At 41.4% G+C, this 25,802-nt stretch overlaps 1 protein-coding gene across 1 annotated transcript in view; it reads left to right on the top strand.

Moving 5' to 3' along the window:
- Nucleotides 1-25,802, top strand: part of LOC307039612 (polypeptide N-acetylgalactosaminyltransferase 18-like) — a 448,297-nt gene that overhangs the window by 233,887 nt on the left and 188,608 nt on the right. The window lies entirely within an intron of this gene.

Raw genomic sequence — 25,802 nt, forward strand, 5'->3', positions numbered from 1 at the left:
TTGGAAAGAATGACTAACGATGCAGAAAACTTTTTTTATTTAGGAACAGTGGTCAGGTGAAGCATTTATCACTACATATGTGTCACACTTAAAAGGCCAAACACACTGGCCAAACACACCTCGTTTACAACTCCCCAGTTGACAGCCATGACTCCGTCTAAATTGTACCCCCCAAGCACCCTCTTCATGAGGGACGCTGTCTGGATGGCAGCTTAATGGTCTCTGCTCAGTCGCATTGAGGCAAGAATTGCCTCAAGCCCCCGACCCCCATGCTCCTTCACCAGCTCCGGCACGTTGAAAATTGGCCTGATGTTGAGGCTGCAGCTCTGGCTCAGGTGACAAAAGCCATGCCATGCCACGCTGCGCCCCTCAGTGCAGACCTGAACCAGTCTACTTCCTCAGTGGCGATGTCTCTGGCCAGTGGGTTGTTTGTCTCCTCTTGCTGTTGGTAGAGTTGAGACACCGGCTGGACTACTTTTGAAGTGCCAGGCTTCCTCCACTGGCACTCAACTTCTGTGGAGCTGATCTGCCACATGGGAAATATTGCCAATGCTGCAGCGTGGCTGCATTTGTACATCCTCCGTGCACAACCACAGACAGCGCTCTGCATCGCGCCATCCTCTCCCATGTAGATCTGTACAAATAAAGTAAGTACCATGTTTGTTAACATGCTATAATAGATTGAATGAGCAATACAAGGATGGTCCAGATCTGGGGGTGGGAGGGTTTATTTTTCTATAGTTTTGTCCTCTTGTCTGATTGTTGTTATTGTTTGTTTTTTCTGTATTTTTTGTAATTTGTGTTGTATTGGTTGTGATTGTACATTGTATTTTTTTAAATGTGTATTACATTTTTGAAAAACATTTGATCAAAAAAAAAGGATTTGGTCAGGATCTAGACTCAGTGTGTAGTTTATGAATTAATCAATGCTCTCTACATTAGGAAAACACATACCAGTGTACCAGAGGGAGTCACACACAGCTGTGCCAAGATAACCAAACAAATTGACAAGATAACCAAAATCCTTGAATCTACACACAGCAAATAAACTCAAATGACACAACGAGATGTAAAAAGGAGATCACACATATAGTCGATATAAAACTGGCCGCTTCAATCTGAAGAGCAACTAAAACAAAACACGGGAGTGTACCTTGTTCTTGTGAACACTAATGTTATCCATAGCATACACACCCGTATACAGTACACCCGTTCTAGGTTCTGATTGGCTCTCTAGGTTGGCATTCTAGCTTCTGACTGGCTGTCCAGGTTGTCAATCACAGCCGTGGGCATATTATACTAGTCGACTCGTAACATCGCTAAACTTTTTTTCTTGACGGTTTTCTCAGTCAACTAATGCTATTGATAACAGTAACACAAATTAACACAGCCCTGCACACTGCAGTCATTATATGCCGGGTCTGTGATTCATCATCTTCTTTTTCATTCTCCTCCTTATTGACTGACATTAACGTTAAACATTGCACTCATGTTACTCACCGAAACCTTGTAAAGCCGGTCCCGCATGCTGGCTCTTACAGAACCGACTAACTCCCCTTTCGTGTATGTACAGCTCTCAACATGCCCAGACTTGTAGTGATTTTCACCTCGTTGTATACTTTTATTCGCATTCTGAAAGAATGAGGTGAAATGTGCCAACGTGACGGCCATCTTTGTGTTGGTGACGCGTATTGTGCGGGACCAGAGACATGTAGTTCACTGAGCGGCTTAACACAAAAAAATGTGTTACTTCACAGTTTTACGACACATTTTTATTTTTTTGACTTGCAAAATGTTCTTTTAAATTGACAAACATCATATGTGTAGTTCGTGGCACAATTCAAACGGGATCAAAAGATACGTTTTCTCTCTCCATTGAATTCAATGTATAATTTTCCGCTTCCGGGGTCCCATGAGCTCCCCCGGAAAGGGAGGGACTTCACCTCTCTATCCCCTCCTCCCCCATTCCTGCCATCTTGTCAGTAAACAGAGAGAGGTGGAGTTTAAAACAATCACCTTACACTTGTATTGTCCTCTCTAAAACACAGTGTCTCCCCCCCTTCCTGCCATCTCTCTGTTTTTGCTATGATGCCAGAAGACAGAGGGGTGGAATTAGTTTAAAACAGTCACCTTACACTTTAGTTGTCCTCTCTAAATTAGATGTAAGGTTTTTTAAATGATTAGTGTTAATTAAGGGCTATTGTTATTTTGGTTTATAAGGGGATAGGAATTCAACTGTAAAAATGCACGGGATCATTCTAAGAAGAGTGAGAGGGATAATGAGCCAACACCATACTTCCTCTCTGCGTTTTCTTGACCTGGATCTGATCTTGAAAAACTCAGGTAAGTACTTTTTATTTTATTTTATAATATTATGTAATTATTTAATGTTGTTTGGTGTGTGTTAACCCTTGCGTTAAAGGATATTTTTCGTTCAACCTGAAACTCAATGGCCGGGGCTTATTTATTGTGAAGGACATGTAGAATTGTTTTTATTTTTTTCCACTTATGAAAAAATGCCCACCCGCATTTATGTCCTTCATAAGAGGTTCGGGTCAATCTGACCCGGATATAATACCAGGAAAGAGAGACAGAGATAAACACACAAAAAAACACACAGAAAAACACACACACACACACACACACACACACACACACACACACACACACACACACACACACACACACAATTGTATGTATAGAGAAGCTGTTTGATCCTGTTTTCCCTTGATCTTTACCCTCTGTAGTGTGTACACAAAACTATCCTAGAACATTATAAACATTTTAGATCTTCCAGAAATGTATAAACATTTTACATTTTCTCGCACTGTCCCCCTCGCACCTGCACGCCGGAGGAGGGACTAAACAGAGACATAACCTCACATTACAGTGTAGTGCAGAACTACAATTATCTACCAACAAAATGGCCAAAAGATATTCTGCTCAGAGAGCCTTGGAGTCAATAATGGATGAGAGCGAGTGGAATGCATTAGAAGAACACGGTGAAGTGGAACAGGAAGATATTTCTGAAGATGAGGATAATGTGGAGGTAAACTCAGAATTTGACAGCAAATTGGAAGATGAACTTGACTCAGAGCGAGCTGCTGGAAGACCCCCACAGCCAGCCAATGAAGGACCCCCACAGCCAGCCGCAAGAAGACCCCCACAGTCAGCTTCTGGAAGACCCCCACAGCCAGCTGTGAGGTCTGTGGACCCTCTAAGGCAGAGGTGCCCAGTACGTCGACCGCGGTCGACCAGTCGACCACAGGGGCAATGCTGGTAGATCGCGAGTCATTCATAAAAACAAAAATCCAGCTCCGTTAAAATAGACAAAACAGGTTTTGATCCCTCCTCCCTTGGCCTCCCTGCCACTTAATTCAGGAGTTTACTTGATTGACAGAAAAAGCGACCTATCACTTTCCAGTCTGTTAACCCAGAATGCAAAGCGATACAAAATCAGTCAAGTGCCGGGAAAACTCAAATTAAGTTAAAGAGATAAACAAGATAAAAACAACAAAATGAGTGCGGGACCGAGGAAAAAGCTAAAAACATACCACTTCCATCCAGAATGGGAGGAAGAATATTTTTTTGTGATGTCACATTCAAATGTTATTTGCCTTATTTGTAAAGCAAGTGTCGCTCTGCCAAAGAAAGCTAACGTGGAGAGGCATTATCGGAGTGTTCACAAGGCATATGACAGCGACTTCCCTCCGAGTAGCGAGTTAAGAAAGAGAAAGGTGAGGGAACTTAAATCACAATTAGCTGGACAGCAGTCACTTTTCTTAAAGCCGACATCCACCGCAAAGGCAGCCACTGAAGCATCTCTACGAGTGAGTCACGTTATAATCAAACACAAAAAATCCTTTCAAGATGGAGAGATGGTGAAAGAAGCCTTCGTAGAAGCAGCAGCCGCCTTGTTTCGGGATTACACAAACAAAACAGAAATAGTAAACGCTATCAAGGCCGTCCAATTATCACGGAGCACAGTCACACGTCGCTGTGAAGTCATGGCTAAGGATTTGACCCAGCAACTCAGGAAGGACATAGAAGACTGCGAGTGTTTCTCACTCCAACTAGACGAGTCCACTGACGTGAGCGATACAGCGCAATTGTGCGTTTTTATCCGGATGGTGTTCACAGACATGACGGCGAAAGAGGAATTGCTGACAATTCTGCCAATGAAGGAACACACTCGGGGCGAGGACATTTTTCGGACATTTAAAAACTTTGTTGACAACACTAAACTCCCCATGTCTAAGTTGAGTTCCATCACAACGGATGGTGCGCCTGCGATGGTGGGCCGTTGTAATGGCTTCATCGCAAAATGCAGAGAGGATGACACATTCCCTGACTTTCTGAATTATTACTGCATCATACACTAGCACGCACTTTGTGCAAAAATGCTGAACATGAAAGAGGTCATGGATGTGTCACTTAAAGTGGCCTGTTCTATTCGGGCAAGACCTCTTCAAAGACGGCTGTTTCGTGCATATCTGGAGGATGCCGACTGTGTTCACACTGACCTCTTACTACACACCGACGTAAGATGGCTGAGCAGGGGCAATTTTCTCCAGAGATTTCGAGTGCTTCTACCGGAGATAAAGGAATTTCTCCATGGCACCAAGCTCGCGGAGTACGCACGTCTAGATGACGAGGAGTGGCTGTTAGATCTGGCGTTTTTAACAGACATTACACACATGTTAAATGAGCTGAACTTGGAGCTACAAGGGAAAGACAGAACTGTGGTTGACATGATCAGCTCAGTTAATGCATTCAAACGAAGACTGCATCTGCTGTGTTCAAAGCTGCAGCGCAAAGATTTGGCCAACTTCAAAAACATCGCCTCTGAGCTGGAGAAGCAAGGGAAGGACAGCGCGCTCCTTGACAGTGTGCGCTACACAGAGCAAGTCAATAACATTACATCTGACTTCGAGAAACGCTTCCGAGACTTCGCTTTGCTCGAGCCAATCGCCACATTCATGTGCTATCCGTTTAGTGAAGACCATGATATTGATTCGCTGGCCCAAAACATCGGAGCAGTGTTTCATCTGAACCCGTCTGCGCTGGAGGATGAGATGTTGTCGCTGCAGGCCGACATTCAGTTAAAGGCGCGTGCCCATGCCGGACAGTTTAGGAACTTATTCAGGGTTGAAAAGTATCCAAACGTCAGAAAATGTGCCACCTCACTGACCTCACTCTTCGGCTCAACTTATTTATGCGAGTCAGCCTTCTCCCAAATGAAGATAGTAAAGTCGAAATACCGTTCCCAATTAACTGATGAACATTTGGAGACCTGTCTGAGACTAGCCATCAGCAGTTACTGTCCTGATTATGCAACATTGACGGACTCCATTCAGTGCAAGTCATCAGAATATGGTAGGGACCCACCTAAATATATTGAATTGTGTTTTGCAGCATTATATCGGGACCATGGAGAGAGGTTTCTTACCCTGCTTGTTTTTATGTGTTTCTTAACAGGGAAATGAAGGGACAGTCAGCAAGAGAAGGAGAGAGAGAGAAAGAGAGAAAGAGAGGCGGAGAGAGAGATAGAGAAATAGAGAGAGGAGAGAGAGAAATAGAGAAATAGAGAGAGAGAGATAGAGAAATAGAGAGAGAGAGAGAGAAATAGAGAGATAGAGAAATAGAGAGAGAGATAGAGAAATAGAGAGAGAGAGAGAGGTTAACATGCCTTTTTGTTTTATGTATTCATGTATTTGTTTCTGTTCAAGAACCCAAATAGAGTTGTTGTAGTTATCCCAAGTATAAATAAAACGTGTTATTCAGCCCCTTGCAATTTGGGATTTTATTTTTGGTTGGTAGACCTCCGTGAGCTGGTCATTTCAAAAGTAGCTCACCGGCCAAAAAAGTGTGGGCACCCCTGCTCTAAGGGCTCCAAGACACAGACTACATGCAGCAACTGCAACAAGTACATCTGTGCTATACACACAAAGAAGTTCTGTACATCATGTGTTTCCTAAACGGACTTGCCCATTGACTCACATGATGTTCTGCAGCGTCACTTCATCAATATATTTTTCGGATATACTGGATTTTATGAATAGTGACGGTTAAAACCTGTTAAGCCCCTGTTAGTTTTTTTCAGGACATTGTGTCTCAGGGGATCTTAATATTTAAGAACTTATTAATGTGTTATAGCAGATTAACGGAAAAATCTCAGCTAACTGACAATATAAACCATTCTTACCAAAACAAAACACAAGTCTCATAAGAAGCATCTAAATGACCCCTTAGCGAAAAATGCTAACGGACATTGGCACAGAACTCAAGATAAAAGTACCCTTATTACTTATCGTAGCTGCACATACAAGATATCCGATTAAAGCTGAGGTTCCACAGATTATTTAGGTATATAGTATCATTACTGAGTGATCCGAACTTGCAACAGGGGAAGCAAAGACAGACATCACAACACGTACCTTTACGTAGCTTCTAGGGAGATCGTCTCACCGTAGCTGTTAATCTGATCAAAAGATGTGTTCAATGGCATTAAAACGAGAAAAAGCGCGGCTGAATCGGTTAATCCATAGGTTGATAAAGTTTCTGGGCAATAATTTGAATTATTTATAATCCATAATTCAATTTTTATGTAAAAATCGCAGAGCAAAAGTTAGCTGCTAATGGTAGCCACCAGAGTGGCTGCTGCTTCCGCTCTTGGCAATGCAGCAGCCTAACACACACACATGACCAAATAAGGACTATGTGGGAGTTCCCCTCGATTCCATTGGCTCTGACGGTTAGAAAGAGATGTCACATGTCAAAATCCAGCAGGGGGAGCCAGAGATATGAAAAATCCACCCAAATGGCCCCAGAAGAGTTTTTTTGTGTTGCTAAATCTGTCTAAAAAGGTCAAATATCACTGTTTTTGCATCAATCTTGATACAGTGTACTTATTATATGTTGTACTTTGGATTCCTAAAGCTTTTAGTCTACTAACCCATCATCCAAGGTTAGTTTTCACTATAAATACAAAATATTCTTTGGACGGACACTATAATTTACAGTTTTTTACCATGTTCAATCTGAATTTTCTTTAAAATAAAAAACATCTATATTGAATATGACTTTTCTACCTCCAACTGACAGGTTTATCATTACTTTGAGAAAAAATATTATTAATTTAACCCTTTTAGAAGGGAAGATATGGCCATTTGTTCTGGGAATGTCATTTTCGAGCCTGAAACCTGAAAAACAGGCTCAGGGTTTAACAGGTTAATTGTTTTTATTTGCTTTGTGTTTATATCTGTTCTATCTTATTTATATGGATGTTTCATCATCTCTATATTTCACAGCCAAATACTTTTGGATGTGTGGTTCTTGTGTTTCAATTGCTGTTAAATTGCTTTATTTCCTTCAGGGCTTTGATTATTATATGACAGATTAAAAATAATAGACATTACTGAAAAACATTTTCATTTACATTTGTCCTAGAAAAGCATGAGCAAAATGTAAACCTAGTTTTTATTATAGTGTATTTTTTTTTAACATAAATTACATTTTTATCACAAAAAGCGATGGACACTTCCATTGTTAAATTTGATCTAGCAAAGAGTATTTTCAAAAACTAATCATATATTTCATTTATATTGTTGGGGAATGAGTTAAAGACAATATATATAAGGAATAGAGTGCCGCAGTAACGCGTCGTAAAACCCGGAAGTAAGTTAGCATTTTTAGCACTTCCGGTTCCTTCCTCAAAAAGCAATGAATTTTTTCCATAGGGTTTTGGAAAATAGCTCGAAATAAGGTCTGTGGTTGACACAAATTTAAGAGGTAATTGACGTTTTGTTCTACGACATTAAATACATCAGCAGTGACCCCACTGGGGATTTTTGAAGAGTTTACGTGTCTGAAAAACGGTGGTTGTTACCGAATGGCTGAATAGGACTACAGAAATTGTCGAGGCCGTTGTACGTCATTACGCCGAACACGTAAACACTCCCGCTAAGTTTGTTTTCCCCTGTGTTCTGCTTAAAAGCAAGTACCTGCCTATCTTTAGTATCTGTATATCTATATCTGACCATTAGAATCTGTATTTTTGAAATTGTCGTTTTTAACACCGCAGTTTTACAAATTATAGAATAATTAATTACCAGTGTTTTCCAATTTTACTCGGCAGTTTGTTTCGTTGGCTAACGTTAGCTAAAGCTAGCGCTACTAGTTAGCTACGCAATGGTTTGTTGCTTTGCTCCGGGTTGCAGCCACAGGTCTTCGCATGAAACGTGCTTGTTCTATAGTTTCCCGGCCAATGTTTTCCAAAGGAGAGTCTGGATTTGTGCCATGAGGTAAGCTGACGTTACATTTTTGTCCATGTCACGGTGAAATGTAAATAATGGGTAGTGACTGTATCGCCGTTATAGAGATGGCGCTGCTGAAAAGACCGCAACACAAGTAAAGATAATGAATACATCCTATTAAAACCTGTGTGGCTTATATGATAAGTCTTATTAGTACAAGCAGCATAACGTTTCACCATGTAACTAAAGATTGTAGTCAGGGAAATCAGTTTGACATATTGAACTAATAACAAATCACCTCTGGCTGGCAGAGAACTCTGCTCCATAGCTTCTCTTGGACGTAAAATCACATGTACATTTTCCATTTATATTCAATTTAATATTCAATCCCTCACATACTTTTGTATATATAATAACTTATATTTTGTTTTTCTTGTTATGCTGCTGCAACACAAACATTTCCAAAATTGGGATCAATACAGTAATATCTTATCTTAATTAATTAAGAAATATAACTATTATAATTAGTGTAGCAGCTGACACCTATTTTCAATATGGATTAATCTACCATTTATTTCTTTAGTTCAATTTTCATCTATAAAAATGTCAAAATAGTGAAAATGTTCACGAGACTTATCAAAGTGCAAGGTTATATCTTTAGATGTTTTGTTTTAGCCTATGTACTGTATGTCTTAATGCTCTTACAGTATGTGACGGTGTGACTTCCATGAAACTATATTTTATATCTTCCCAACAGACGAGCTGACAGAAAACCTAACACTCTAACAACCACAACATTGCAAAGGCGAGTAAATGTAAATTAAAAACAATTCACAATTGTATTATTTCTTCTTCTTTCTTGCAGTGAGGTGAAGCTGACCTTGCACTTGGTGCCAGTAAGGATGTTCCTCACGCAGGCTGAATGTTTCTCCTTCCTTACTGACAAAGAAGCCCTTGATTTGCAATGCTTCACTAATTGTCATTTCCCTTGCTCCGTAGGGACACTTTACCTCAAGCACAGCGGAAGACCCTACCAGACCATCTGGAGATGCCCCCAACATTCCTGATTGGGAGAGCCACAAATCTGACTCATGGACCTGCATCTGAGTTGCAGTGGTGAATGCCCTGACGCCCTCACATTCATTCATAGTCCCCCACTGTACAGACAAAACACCATTAAGGGCCTGTTGTTGCCCTAGCACCCTGGCAATAAAGGAAGCAGTCACACGCATTGACCTCAGGACAGCTCCAAAGTTGCTGGCAGTCAACCTTCCTTTCCTGAACAAATGCCAGTTTGGGTTGGTTCGCTGACCATTGGTAGCCACCTGAATTGCCCTCTGTTGCTCTTCAGACAATGCCATGCTTGACACAATTGCCTCAGGTCCCTGATGCCCAACAGATTTGATAATTTCAGGAACAGTAAGTGTTTCCAATCTGTAGTGTTCCTCTTCTGGCTCGGGGGAGAGAAGCCAAGAAATTCCTGAGAACCTGCCCCCGAGTCTGTCCCTCAGCCAGTCACGATCTTCGGAGGTAGGCTCTCTTGTCAGCGGGTTAAATTAGTTATTGGTTTCAACAGTCACATTAAAACAGTTACTAAATCAGCCTACTATCACCTAAAGAACATATCTAGGATTAAAAGACTAAAGTCACAGCAGGATTTGGAAAAACGTGTCCATGCTTTTATCTTCAGTAGACTGGACTACTGCAATAATGTCTTCACAGGTCTCACTAAAAAATCTATTAGAAAGCTGCAGCTGATTCAGAACACCGCTGCTCGAGTCCTCACAAACACTAAGAAAGTGGATCACATCACTCCTGTTCTGAAGTCTTTACACTGGTTCTTCACTAACACTAAGAAAGTGGATCACATCACTCCTGTTCTGAAGTCTTTACACTGGCTTTCTGTGTGTCAAAGAATAGATTTCAAAATACTGCTGCTGTTTATAAAGCACTGAATGGTTTAGGACCAAAATGCATTTCTGACCTCCTGCTAAATGATGAACCATCCAGATCTCTCAGGTCTTCAGGGACTGGTCAGCTTTCTGTCCCCAGAGTCAGAACTAAACATGGTAAAGCAGCGTACAGTTATTATGCTCCAAATATCTGGAACAAACTCCCAGAAACCTGCAGGTCCGCTGCAACTTACTACTTTTAAATCCAGGCTGAAGACTTTTCTTTTTGTCGCTGCTCTTAATTGAACTATTAATATCTTAGACTGCACTGTAACTTTTATCCATGTATTTTTTCTTTTAATGTTTATTTTATTAGCTTTTCTTTTTAATGACTGATTTTAAATGCCATTTTCTTAATGTCTTGTAAAGCACTTTGAATTGCCTTGTGTTGAAAAGTGCTATATAAATAAACTTGCCTTGCCTAATAAAGATTTCATGTGACACATAAAATTGATTTGTTGATGGGAATGAATGTGAATAAATTAACTCGGTCTTAAAAGGTTAACGGTACTCTTGCTATCACTACTCACCGACACTATAAACCTTGTCCCTCATGCTAGCCCTGACAACACCGGTAAGCACACCTTCATCTAGGCTGCACTGTAACGTGTCCTGACTTGTAGTGGTTCTCTCCTCTATCTACACTCTTCTTGTCATCTTTGTAAAACGATATCAGACTGGTAATTGACACAGCCATGACTTCTAGTTAAATTCATTGTGGCTAAAATGAAAAGCTTTGTTAAAATATGCAAGCACGCGAAAGTCAAATTCAGCTTTATTGTCAAAAATTCTACATGTGTTATACATCCAGAAATATCGAAATATCGTTTCCCACAGTGTGACATGTATACATAAAACAAAAAGGGCCTAGATAAATGTGGTATACATTAAACAAAACGGGCCTAGATAACCGGGGTATACAGTTTAAAATGTTAATATATTTAAAGTTTTCAAAGTGCAGTTTCAGTGCAAGTCAGTTGAAACGATCTTAAGTTGGCGTGACGTTGAAGTCGTGCGACCCTGCTGCTGTACTGGCTTGTAGTTCGTTTATAGCATAACGTTAGCATTTTGCTTCTGCCGACTAGATTTATTATTCAAAATTATAAAAGTAGGGTTGACATGTGGATATTATCCGGCTGAACAAAACGTGATCCATCTCTTAAATATGTGTCAACCACAGACCTTATTTCGAGCTATTTTCCAAAATCCTATGGAGAAATTGCATTGCGTTTTAGACGAAGGAACCGGAAGAAGTTTACTTCCGGGTTTAAGGATGCGTCACTGCGGCTCTCTATTGTGCATTTTGAATTTAGTTCTGTATTTTTTTCAAATCCTGAAATATGTCCCGGGTCAATTTGACCCGAACATTACCAAAGGGTGCGAAATACGAACATAACACAAACAACCTTTGTGCATCTATTGTATTTATTTTGTAACAGCACTATGGCTCGTAATGGTTTAGAAGCTTTGGGAAAGTACCCCTCTAAAATAATGTTTGACTTTACAGAACAAAGGGGGATTTTGTTTCAGTGAGACAATGCAGTTTTTGATATTTTTAAGTTTCAAGTTTCAAGTCAAATGCCCATTGTCACATTGCCAAAGTGTAGATATGTCAATGAAAAACATAGGACACAGGCTCCTCCAACAGTGCAACATATATATATATATATATATATATATATATATATATATATATATATATATATATACTGTATGTATATATAGAGAGCACATAAAACAGATAAAATACTGCAATAGAATGTTTTTGATATGACAGATTTGTGCGTAATTCTCTCACAAAGGAACTGTAAGATACACATTTATGTATGCAAAAAGTCAAAATATATGTTATTTAAGAATCAATCAATCAATCAATGTTTATTTATATAGCCCAATATCACAAATGTTACATTTGTCTCAGTGGACTTCACAGTTTGTACAGAATATCAGTATGACAATACGACACCCTCTGTCCTTAGACCCTCACATCGTACAAGGAAAAACTTCCGGAGAAAACCCCACAGTTTAAAGGGAAAAGTGGGAGAAACCTCAGGGAGAGCAACAGAGGAGGGATCCCTCTCCCAGGATGGACAGACGTGCAATAGATGCCGTGTGTAAATTGAAAAGATAATACATTTGCAACATAGGTAGTCCAAATGTTTGGAAATGCATGTGTCTATAATAAGAAGATGAATCCACGAGGATATCCATCCAGGACTTATGATCCAGGACCACAGCCACGACTCAAGATCCAGGTCTCGCGATCCATGACACAGGACCGCAGGATCATCCATTACTCCGGATCCCGGCGTATATAGACACCAAAAAGAAATTTGGGGAAGCTGGGTTAATCAGAACATGAGAGTACACAGGTATAGACAGAGAGAAGGAAGAACTAAGATGTCCCCCGACAAACTAGGCCTATATCAGCAAAACTAGGGGCTGAATCTAATCAGCCCTAACTATAAGCTTTATCAAAAAGGAAGGTCTTAAACACACTCTTAAAAACGGATAGGGTGTCTGCCGTCCGAACATAAACTGGAAGCTGATTCCACAAAAGTGGAGCTTGATAAGAAAAGGCTCTGGCTCCCATTGTACTTTTAAAGACTCTAGGAACAACCAACAACCCTGCATTCTTGGAACGCAATGCCCTAGTAGGACAGTAGGGTATAATGAGTTATTTAAGGTAAGATGGCGCCTGCCCATTAAGGGCTTTGTTGGCAAGAAGAAGAATTTTAAATTATATCCTGTGTTCTATAGGGAGCCAGTGTAAGGCAGCCAGAACAGGAGTAATGTGGTCCCTTTTCCTAACTCTGGTTAGTACACGATCTGCAGCATTTTGAATCAGCTGAAGCGACTTGACTGACTTCTTGGTACACCCTGATAATAAGGAGTTACAATAATCCAGCCTTGAAGTAACAAATGCATGGACTAGTTTCTCTGCATCGTTTTGAGGCAAGATATGCCTGATTTTTGCAATGTTACGTAGATGGAAGTAGGCGGTCCTTGAAATTGATTTTATGTGGGCGTTAAAGGATAAATCCTGATCAAATATAACACCAAGAATCCTTACAGTCTCACTGGAGGCCAAATGAATGCCATCCATAGTTAATATATCTTTAAATAATTTGTTTCGTAGATTCTTTGGGCCAAGTACAATAACTTCAGTTTTGGTCGTGTTTAACATAAAAAAATGTAAGGTCATCCACGTTTTTAAATCCTTGAGGCAGTCTTGAATTTTATTAAGATGATTAATTTCATCAGGCTTGATTGATAAATATAGTTGAGTATCATCCGCATAACAATGAAAGTTTACAGAATGATTCCTTATAATATTGCCTAACGGAAGCATATATAATGTGAACAAAATAGGTCCGAGCACTGAGCCCTGTGGCACTCCATGGCTAACTTTGGTTTACGTGGAAGAATGTGACTCTTAATGGCAGCTTTTGATTTAAGTAAGACAATCCAGTTAAACAATGTCGTTTTTGATAACTTTACTGATTTTTGCTTTTTGTTCTGCGACCAAGATACTTTTAGTTTCAGTTTGTTGTCTGAAAACTATAAAACTGGTAGAATGTCAATCACTCTGTAACACATTTTATTTTCTTAAAGACTGTGACTCTAAAAGGCAAGTTTATGATTTTAACACTTATTTACTGACACTAGGCAGATGTTGGCTTTTTTTTCTTGCCAAGATACTTTTAAACAAACTTTGAGGTATGCAAAACCTTAAAACTAGAAAATGAAGTACATTGTCTGTTTATATTGTTCTTAAAGACTGTGACTCTTAAAGGCACTTGGAGATTTTAAGACAATCCAATTTTCTGTTTTTTCTCCCGCAAAAATACTTATAGTTACACTTTAATGGATGCAAAATGTTATAACTTGGTAAAATATTCATTGATTTGTAATGAATTGAGTTTCTTAAATAATCAAACACTAAATGGAGAGTTTGTGATTTTAACACTGTTTCGTTTAAACAATGCAGTTTTGATAACTTGACTTGACTAACATTACTTTTTTTTAAATATATGTTTTTTAGATGACTTCACTGATTTTTACTTTTTTTTCTGCTACCAAGAGGTATGCAAAACCTTAAAACTAGAAAATGAAGTACATTGTCTGATTAGATTTGTTCTTAAAGACTGTTTCTCTAAAAGGCAAGTTTGTGATTTTAACACTTTTTTACTGACACTCTGCCGATTTGTGTGTAATTCTCTCACAAAGGAACTGTAAGATACACTTTTATGTATGCAAAACCTTAAACATTTTTGAAAATAAAATACCTTGTTTGAATACATTTTCTTTAAAAGCACTTTTGATTTTAACTAGGGCTGGCAAGTTAACGCGTTAATAACGCGTTAACCCAAAAACATTAACGCCACTAATTATTTTAACGCGATTAACGCATGTGTGTCTAAAAGTATCTTGGCAAGAGAAAAAAGCCAAAATCTGCCTAGTGTCAGTAAATAAGTGTTAAAATCATGAACTTGCCTTTCACACTCTTTAAGAAAATAAAATGTGTTACAGAGTGATTGACATTCTACCAGTTGTAACGTTTTCAGAAAACAAACTGTATCTAAAAGTATCTTGGTAGCAGAAAAAAAAAGCAAAAATCAGTAAAGTTATCAAGAACGACATTGTTTAACTGGATTGTCTTACTTAAATCAAAAGCTGCCATTAAGAGTCACATTCTTAAATAACATCTATTTAGACTTTTTGCATACATAAATGTGTATCTTACAGTTCCTTTGTGAGAGAATTACGCAAAAGTATAATAACAGTATATTTATATATACACTGAACAAAAATATAAATGCAACACTTTTGTTTTTGCTCCCATTTTTCATGAGATGAACTCAAAGATCTAAAATATTTTCTATATACACAAAATAACCATTTCTCTCAAATATTGTTCACAAATCTGAAAAAATCTGTGAAAGTGAGCACTTCTCCTTTGCCGAGATAATCCATCCCACCTCACAGGTGTGGCATATCAAGATGCTGATTAGACAGCATGATTATTGCACAGGTGTGCCTTAGGCTGGCCACAATATAAGGCCACTCTAAAATGTTCAGTTTTACCACACAGCACAATGCCACAGATGTCGCAAGTTTTGAGGGAGCGTGCAATTGGCATGCTGACAGCAGGAATGTCCACCAGAGTTGTTGCCCGTGAATTGAATGTTCATTTCTCTACCATAAGCCGTCTCCAAAGGCGTTTCAGAGAATTTGGCAGTACATCCAACCGGCCTCACAACCGCAGACCACGTGTAACCACACCAGCCCAGGACCTCCACATCCAGCATTTTCACCTCCAAGATCGTCTGAGACCAGCCACTCGGACAGCTGCTGCAACAATTGGTTTGCATAACCAAAGAATTTCTGCACAAACTGTCAGAAACCGTCTCAGGGAAGCTCATCTGCATGCTCGTCGTCCTCATCGGGGTCTCGACCTGACTCCAGTTCGTCGTCGTAACCGACTTGAGTGGGCACAGGCTCACATTTGATGACGTCTGGCACGTTGGAGAGGTGTTCTCTTCACGGATGAATCCCGGTTTTCACTGTTCAGGGCAGATGGCAGACAGCGTGTGTGGCGTCGTCTGGGTGAGCGGTTTTCTGATGTCAATGTTGTGAATCGAGTGGCCCATGGTGGTGGTGGGGTTATGGTATGGGCAGGCGTATGTTATGGACGACGAACACAGGTGCATTTTATTGATGGCATTGGGAATGCACAGAGATACCGTGACGAGATCCTGAGGCCCATTGTTGTGCCATTCATCCACGACCATCACCTCATGTTGCAGCATGATAATGCACGGCCCCATGTTGCAAGGATCTGTACACAATTATTGGAAGCTGAAAACATCCCAGTTCTTGCATGGCCAGCATACTCACCGGACATGTCACCCATTGAGCATGTTTGGGATGCTCTGGATCAGCGTATACGACAGCGTGTTCCAGTTCCTGCCAATATCCAGCAACTTCGCACAGCCATTGAAGAGGAGTGCACCAACCTTCCGCAGGCCACAATCAACAACCTGATCAACTCTATGCGAAGGAGATGTGTTGCACTGCGTGAGGCAAAAGGTGGTCACACCAGATACTGACTGGTTTTTGGACCCCCCCAGACCCCCCCAATAAAGCAAAACTGCACGTTTCAGAGTGGCCTTTTATTGTGGCCAGCCTAAGGCACACCTGTGCAATAATCATGCTGTCTAATCAGCATCTTGATATGCCACACCTGTGAGGTGGGATGGATTATCTCGGCAAAGGAGAAGTGCTCACTATCACAGATTTTTTCAGATTTGTGAATCATATTTGAGAGAAATGGTTATTTTGTGTATATAGGAAATGTTTTAGATCTTTGAGTTCATCTCATGAAAAATGGGAGCAAAAACAAAAGTGTTGCATTTATATTTTTGTTCAGTGTATATATATATATATATATATATAGAGTATATATATATAGAGTATATATATACCTTTATTCCACACAAGCCAAATGGATTCTGTTTTGTAGTTCTACAGATATTGTTCTGTGAGAAACGAAAACAATGGGAAAATCATGTTGGTGTGTATACTGTTATTTCACACACGCTAAATTGCTACGACGTGGATCAGATCAGCATACAGTTGCCCCAGAGCCATCAACATCCAAGCTACGCCGCCGGATGTCTGCACCAGTACTAACTCAGCCTCCCTCTGCATCTTCTGATTCAGTCGACAGACTGTCAGGAGGAAAGTGAAACGGGCTCAGTAACGCAGTTACAACACATTTTAACCCGAAATTAAATGGTGTTTTGTTTTTTAAGAATGTACTAACATAGCGAGACATTCAGACACCAGACAAATTGTGCGGGTAGATTAGTAAACCTGGTGTGTTTACCCTTCAGGCTTTGCGTCGGGATCTAAGGGGCAGTTGAATGTTATGTACCCTCTATTAAAAAAAGAGAACGGAGCGAAAAATACAAACAAATTGTGTCAGGTGTGCGTGACCTGTTCCGCTGCGCGTGCATCATTTCCAAAGTGCTTCCACAGCAGTGACACACATCTGTGGATAATCATTTATACAAAAATGGTTAAAGCAACCATCACTAAACGCCAGCAACGCTGCATCTACCGCAGACAGTAGCAACAGGCCAGAAGGGAACATCACGTTACCCTCCGTTGTGGACTCTCTGTCCTCGCCCCTGGAGCAGCAGTCTTCATCACCCGAAACTACGCTGCCCCTCTGCGGCCCGCAGGTGCCAGGATACCACGACAAAACAGAGCCTGCCCAGGTATATCTCAACAAGTACCCGCCTGTACAGTGGGGTTAAGCGATCATTTTGCAGCTCGTGGTATAAAAATAGACAATGGCTAGAATATTCATGTGAAAATAGTGCCATATTCTGCCATGACTGGAGAAATGTTGGGTCAAAAATAATGCATACAATAGCACAGATGCCTTCACCACGAATGGCTACAAAACTATCTCATATCCCAAGTTTATCAACAAGCTAATGTTGCAGCTGAAATGTTTTCCAGGTCACAAAGTCAACCTCACATGATTATGTGATACCAGTTTTCAAGCACAGTAAATATTCTCTTCCCAGAGTGATGATTTAGTACATGGTTTTAATAATACTTTTGGTTTTCAATGTTTGCCATTTCAAACCATGAGCTGGTTTGAATCATATTTGCCTTGATTTACAATATGTTCTCATTTGTTTTATCAATACAGTTTTGAAGCTTTTGTGCTTTTCTTTGCCATAGTCCACTTTGGACTATGAAATATTTCGGGATTGCACTTTTAACCCACTTAAAATATTCTCACTTGCTTGGTTTCAAAACATAACAAATGCCATAATCTGTTAATTGGGGACCATCAATGCTATTTTCCATTGCTGTTGCCGGTCACTATTGCTCATGTAAACCTACTACTGCTGCGCCCCCTGTAATCTCAGATGCACCATTAGTCATTTTGTTCTGGAACCGGGCCTGTACATGGCCATATACTAAACAAAATACAGACTACAGAGCCCATTCCGTGTCCTGTTATTGTTTACTTCCTGTTTGCCTTCTTCTGGTGATTTATCTGACGTCCAGCGCTCCGTCTTTTAACCTCTTTTCCTTTCTCTTTCTGGATCCTCCTTAGCAACTTTCATTATAGTCCTTGACAGTGGTCTGTACTGTATTAACAACGTGTCACATGTTAAGAATTTACAATCAGAATCGAGTATTCAACCAAGCTATGTAATACAAGTTGTTAGTAGCCTTAAGGGCCTACACAGTTGTTATGCTCTACCACATTGCCCTTCATTGGGTGTATAATGAGCTGCACTAAACTACATTTTAGCATTTAAAATACCTAGCCATTCTTTTGCGGTTATGTTGGTGAAAGTAACTAAAAAGTAGTGTAACTCATTACATTTCAGAGACAGTAATATTGTAATGTAACTTATTACTTTCGAAAGAGAGTAATAAGTAATATGTAATATATTACATTTTGGAAGTAACTTGCCCAACACTGGTGGCAGACTAAGATTGTTACCGTTCCTGATGCTGTGGTGGACTACAACAGAAGCATGGGCTGCGTGGATGTGTCCGATGCTTTGATTGGGTACTACAGCGTTCACCACAAAACCATGAAATGGTACAAGACCTTTTTTTTTTACCATTTTCTGGACATTGCAGTGGTGAACAGCTTCCTTCTCCACAAGGAGCTGCACAAGATGAGGGGTAACCCCGGCAGGGCGAATCCACACACCCAGAAGTCCTTCAAGGAGCAGCTTGCTGCAGACATGAGGGGTGAAGTCCCTGCAGCACCACCACCACTCCCCCCCCATCATCACTCGTATGCATTCCCAAGTATTATGGGGAAGATGCCACCATGCTCAGGAGGTGCTCTGGTGCTGGCAACAAAATGGTTAAGACCTATCTACTGCACTAAGTGCATGGTGCCTCAATTCAAAAACACTAAACACATTCAAGTTGTGTACATTTTTTCTTTTTTGCCAGTGTTTACAAAAAAAATGCTAGTGGTGTTATTTCGGTTTTAGTGTAGTTTAGTAGTGTTATTTTTGAAATAAATCTGCTCCTGTTGGAGACAAACTTACATTGTACACAATGACTTTTCCATATTTTTTTCCGAAAAACTATACTTTGACTTTTTCCGTAAAATCGTGACAAACTATTACTTATTCCTAAATGTGGCCTCTTGCTGCTTGGTTGGAAATGATGGAAGAAAAAGCTACAAAGCTTCCCCCCCCCCCCCCCGCCCACTAAACGCAATAAGTCCCACCCCCACTCAGCAAATCATCTAAAACAAAGGACCCCACTAAGACGACCGTTGAAAACTAGCCATGGATCCGAGAAAAACCAAGTCTCCCCCTGCGATATGCAGCCAGGAACAAACTCCTGGAACATTTTGGACACCCGAATCTTACAGTACTACTGCTGCTGGTGTTACTCCTTGGTCCAAGACGTCTCTGTTTTTGGACACAGTGAAATCGGAGTTGGTTGATATTCTGGAGAGGGTGCTGCATCGGTACAGAGAAGAAATCTGCAATGGATGCCGAGTCAGTCACCCCGGCCAGAGGCAACACGATTGTCTTCTTCAGAAACAATTACAACGCATGAAAAGACTTTGGCTCGCCGACTTAAATACTATGATGGACCTGAGTCTTATTAATAAAGACATTTGCGCGGATGAATGGAGGATCCAAGGCGCTTCGGAGACTTTTCTGCACAATCTCAAAAACTGCAGATGCCTCAAGGAGAGACTTGAAAAGATCCATGCCGAGTTGGATGGAGAAGAAGAAGACTAATAACCAGCGGTTGATCGAAGCCAGGGATTTATTTTTCTCGATACTTTGACTTTTCTTTAAAGTAAAATAAAAATGGGGAACTACTATGCAAAACGCTCTGTATATACTGATCAGAATGTAGTCAATACCCTTTGAACCCTTCTCTTGCGTTAGGTCATACCTCCCCTCCCATGCTATTTTCGGTCAAAATTGACCGGTGTGTTTTGCACAGTGATATCTCTGGAACCCCTTATCCAATATTGATGGTTGACATCTCATTTGAACAGTCAAAGCAAGTAGAATCAAGGGATGCCATACAGAATGACACCAGGAGTGAGTTTCATATTATTGATGGCAGTAAGTTGAAAGATAGTGCTTATTTTACATTACTGTATACATTTTTACATTACATTGCATTTAGCTGACACTTTTATCCAAAGCGACTTCCAATAAGTGCGTTCGACCAACAAAATACAAACTTGAAGAAAACAGAATCATATAAGTACATCAGGTTTCATAGAGCTAAAACATTTCAAGTGCTACTCAACTGGATTTAGATAAGCCAGTCCTTTATTAGTATACAAGTGCTTTGTTAATAATTATATCACTTGAAGTGGAGTCGAAAGAGATTAGTTTTCAGTCTGCGCCGGAAGATGTGTAAGCTTTCTGCTGTCCTGATTTCAATGGGGAGCTCATTCCACCATTTTGGAGCCAGGATAGCAAACCCACGTGTTTTTGCTTGGGTCCCCCTCGCAGTGAGGGTGCAGTGAGCCGTTTGGCTGATGCAGAGCGGAGTGCACGCGTTGGGGTGTATGGTTTAACCATGTCCTGGATGTACGAAGGGCCAGATCCATTCGCAGCATGGTACGCAAGTACCAGTGTCTTGAAGTGGATTCTAGCAGTTGCCGGAAGCCAGTGAAGGGAGCGGAGAAGCGGCGTGGTGTGGGAGAATTTAGGAAGGTTGAAGACCAGACGAGCAGCTGCATTCTGGATGAGCTCCAGAGGCCGGATGGCACATGCAGGTAGTCCAGCCAGGAGGGAATTGCAGTAGTCTAGGCGTGAGATGACGAAAAGCCTGGACCAGAACCTGCGTCGCTTTTTGGGTCAGCTGGGGACGTATCCTCCTGATGTTGTAAAGAATTTGTCTAAAGCAGCGGGTTGTAGCAGCGATGTTTGCAGTGAAGGACAGTTTGTTATCTAGGATCACACCCAGATTCCTTGTAGTCTGAGTCGGGGAAACAATAGAGGTGCCGATGTTGATTGTTAGGTCAAGAGTGGGACAATATTTTCCCGGAAGGAAAAGCAGTTCAGTCTTGTCAAGGTTGAGCTTGAGGTGGTAAGCAGACATCCACCGAGAAATGTCTGCTAGGCAAGCAGAGATGCGTGTGATGACCTGGGTCTCTGAGCGGGGGGTAAAGGACAGAATTAATTGGGTGTCGTCAGCCTAGCAGTGGTATGAAAAACCATGAAGGCTAATGACCGACCCGAGCGAGTTTGTGTACAGGGAGAAGAGGAGGGGACCGAGAACAGAGCCCTGAGGGACCCCTGTAGTTAATTGACAAGGGTCGGACTCGGACCCTCTCCAAGTAACCCTGTAGGTGCGGTCTTTGAGGTATGAGGTGAGGATGGAAAGTGCAGAGCCTGAAACACCAAGTTCTTGGAGAGTGCGAAGGAGGATCTGATGATTCACCGTGTCGAATGCAGCAGACAGGTCCAGAAGGATGATGACAGAGGAGAGGGAGGCTGCTTTAGCAGTGTGGAGTGACCTGCCTTGAAACCAAACTGGTGCGGATCCAGCAGGTTGTTCTGATGGAGATAACAGGAGAGTTGTTTAAAGACAGCGCGGTCAAGTGTTTTAGACAGGAACGGGAGTAGCGAGACAGGCCTGTAGTTTATAACATCAGACAGGTTGAGAGTGGGTTTCCTTAGGAGAGGGTTTACTCTTGCCTCCTTGAGACTGTTTGGAAAGTGACCAGAAGTTAGAGAAATGTTGATGTAATGGGTGAGAAACGGTAGAATATCAGGAGCGATAGTCTGAAGGAGGTTTGAGGGGATAGGGTCCAGAGGACAGGTGGTAGGACGGGCAGAGGTAACAAGGGTAAGGACCTCACTTGGAGAGAGAGGGGAGAAGGAGGTTAGTGTGTAGGTGAACGGCGGGTCCGGTGACCCAGCGGTGAGTAAAGGTGAGTCAGAAAAAGAAGAGCGAATATCATCAACCTTTTTTTCAAAGTGGTTAACAAAGTCGCTTGACAGAAGGGAGGAGGGGGAAGGGGCTTTGGGGGGGTCCAAGAGGGTGGAGAAGATGGAAAATATTTTTGGGGGATTGGAATAGGAAGATTGGATCTTATATTGAAAGAAAGTGCTTTTTGCCTGAGAGATCAAAGCAGAGAAAGAGGAGAGGAGAGCCTGATAGGTTAGGTGGTCGTCATGGTGTTTGGATTTCCACAGTTTCCGCTCTGATGCCCGAAGAATGGTTATATTAGCACGCAGTGCGTCATTTAGCCAGGGAGCAGGAGGGGACTGACGAGCATGGCGAGATGTGAGAGGACAGAGAGAGTCCAGAGAGGATGACAGAGTAGAGAGGAGAGTTTCTGCAGCAGAGTTTTGGAGGCAGAAGTTGGAACGAGTCAGAGGAAGGGAGGGCTGAGAGCACAGATGAGGCAAGGGTAGAGGGGGGGAGGGAACGAAGGTTACGGCGGACAGGTGTATATTACAAAGATGCTTGCCATGTAGGCTGTGTTTACTGGAGATGGAAATGCTTTAGTTAGTGTTGTAGCTGAGATTCATCCCGTTCCAATGACATATGGGATGTATTGATTTGATACAAGCAAGCCAGTGTTTCATGTCATGGTCCGGACCCACCGGTGGGCCCATCAAGTTCAGCATTCACTGTGATGAATATAAAATAAGACACTGATCCTGTTTTCTTCAATGAAAATGTATTTAAAGAGAAATATACCATAACAGAACATGTGTGTGTGTGTGTGTGTGTGTGTGTGTGTGCATGCTTGTGTGCGTGTGTGTGTTCACGCACATAGTTGGCACTGCGAAAATTGTGGAATGTCACCTCAGGCTCCTCTCCCTCAGGGGCTTCTATCTCAGGGGCCTCTCCCTCAGGGGCCTCTATCCCAGGGGCCTCTCCCTCAGGGGCTTCTATCTCAGGGGCTTTTATCTCAGGGGCCCCTCCCTCAGGGGCCTCTTCCTGGTCTGTTGCAGGTTCATAGTCTGGATCGCTGTTGTCTTCTATTTCTGAGACATCTTGCTCTATCTCCTCTTCATCTGGTTCAATCTCCTCTTCATCTGGTTCAAAAAATGTGTCCAGAGCCCCTCGTACAGAAAATCGCCTAATCGGTCGCCTGCTCATTGTGTCAATGAGTCAAATGTGAGCAAGGCACAAATATAACTGCTTGAGAGCCAGTAAGGGAGGCGCATTTAGCGTGAGAAAGTGAGAGGTTTTTGTTTCTCGAGGGGCACAGAGCTCGCACCTGTGAGAAGGTATTATACATTGTATCATACAGCGCGAGAAAGGGAGAGGTGTGTGTGTGTGTGTGGTGTGTGTGTGTGTGTGTGTGTGTGTGTGTGTGTGTGTGTGTGTGTGTGTGTGTGTGTGTGTGTGCGTGCGTGCGTGCGTGCGTGCGTGCGTGCGTGCGTGCGTGCGTGCGTGCGTGCGTGCGTGCGTGCGTGCGTGCGTGCGTGCGTGCGTGTGTGTGTGTGTGTGTGTATAGATGCTATCCATCTGCAGGATGAACATAATACACTCATACCCATAATCTATGGCGGTCAAATCTGACCGAAAACGTCATGGGTATTTCACTGTTGAATAAATCAGTGAAAACGTGATGATCATCAAGTGTATATGTTCAGAGGCCTAATGTGGAGGATAACATAAGGTATTGAGGCAATTGGATGAAAAACACAATATTTATGATTAAAACAAAAGTCATTCGGTCACTTTTGACCCAAAACGCAAGAGAAGGGTTAATAAGTGTGGTGATGAGGACGATTGAAAACAGAATGAGTAGTGATCCCCGTGTAAACAGAATGGCTGAAGTTTGTAAACTAGAAGACGTTTTGGATATCGTTCGTTCTGGCAGTACTATTCAGGGTCATTGGGAAACGATTGTAAACTAAACATTTAAAGTGGTCCTGGAATCTTCATTTTCCAAAACATTCTGTAACATTACAGAAGAAATGAAACAAACATCAAAAGTGTATCATGTGCTGTCATTGTATGCTCTGTTTGTAGATGTAATGCATCTTTGTGTCAAAAACAGCATACACGAATATTTTGACTGAAGTGAAAAAACTCCATCATGATATTTCCAGTAATCTGGGGAATTCTAAGCTGGAGACGGTCCTGGGGATGTTTCAATCAGTATAACTACTGATTTTGTGTGTGAAAAAATAAAAATGTAAATAGGACATTTTTTAAAAAAAAGAGTGTTTTTTACATTTAAAAAACTGTTGTCTTCCCTTATAGCAAGGGGATAGTGTCTGATACATGTGTATTACACTCCTTCACATGCACTGTTGTCTTCATTATAACAAGGGGAGGGTAACAGGGAAGATGTAGGATAAATGTGTATTGAAACGTGCGTATTATACCCCCTCGCATCCTGGTAGACTACGTAGAGAGGTGTATAATGAAGAGGGTGAACAAAATGACTGTGTCTGCAGTTAAATATTTCTTATCTGAACAAGACACTTATACTATACATAAACCTGCCAGGATTAATTTAGTCAGAAACAGAGTGTTTGTACTTTGCCCCCCTGTATCTGTGTTTAATTTAAAAAAAATCAAATTGTATCAGTCTCCCATCGACTTTTTAAAGTACTGATGTGTTTATTCAAAAACCATACTAGCACACAAGCCTTTTTTTTTGTGTTTACAGAGTTTTCTGTGTTTTAGTTTTTTTCAGTGTTTCGGTGTTTCAGTGTTTCAGTGTTTCAGTGTGTCAGTGTTTCAGTGTTTTTGTGTTTCTGTGTAATCTTTGTCAACACCAGTAAATACACCAAAGATTATTGAAGCCTTACTAAAGAAACAAAATAATTATTTTCTAGCATCCGTTTGTAACTTTTTAGGAATCTGACTATCTTTTAGAATTGTATCAAATGCTATAGCCACTTCTGTAGCCTCAGAGAAACACTGAAAAACAGAAACACTGAAAACACTGAAACACTGAAACACTGACAAACACTGAAACACAGACACACAGAAACACAAAAACATGGAAAGACAGAAACACAGAAACACAAAAACACGGAAATACAGAAACACAAAAACACTGAAACACAGAAACACTGAAACACAGAAACACAGAAACACTGAAACACACGACACACGCGTTAACACAAAAAAAAATGAACGCCACAAATTATTTTAACGCGATTAGCGCATGTGTATTTGTTGTCCTCGGCCGCCCCGTAGTTTCAGAGTGCATCGAGTTTAAAATACCATCTACAAGCTGATGCTAACAGGCCCGCTCCTGCCGTCTGCTTGGGGCAGACCACACTTCCACGCTCACCGGCAGGCACCGACTGGCCATCGGGAGGACCGGGAGGGTCTGTGGATGAGTGGCGCGAGCGAGAGAGAACGGGCACACCCTACGAGTATTGTTGTTGTTAGCATCTGGTGCTAGCTAGCTGCGCTAACGGATATAAGGAGCTGTTTCAATGAAAACAGAGGAGTGACATTTCGCCGACAACTGCACCGAGCACTTGACTTTATGCAGGTAGCCAGACAGTGGGACATTGTAGGAAAGTCAGCTCCCGTTCGAGCATATGCCTTGAGTTGCACATAG

The sequence above is a fragment of the Notothenia rossii genome (genome assembly GCF_949606895.1).
Source record: "Notothenia rossii genome assembly, chromosome: 5".
In the NCBI taxonomy this organism is placed as follows: Eukaryota; Metazoa; Chordata; class Actinopteri; order Perciformes; family Nototheniidae; genus Notothenia; species Notothenia rossii.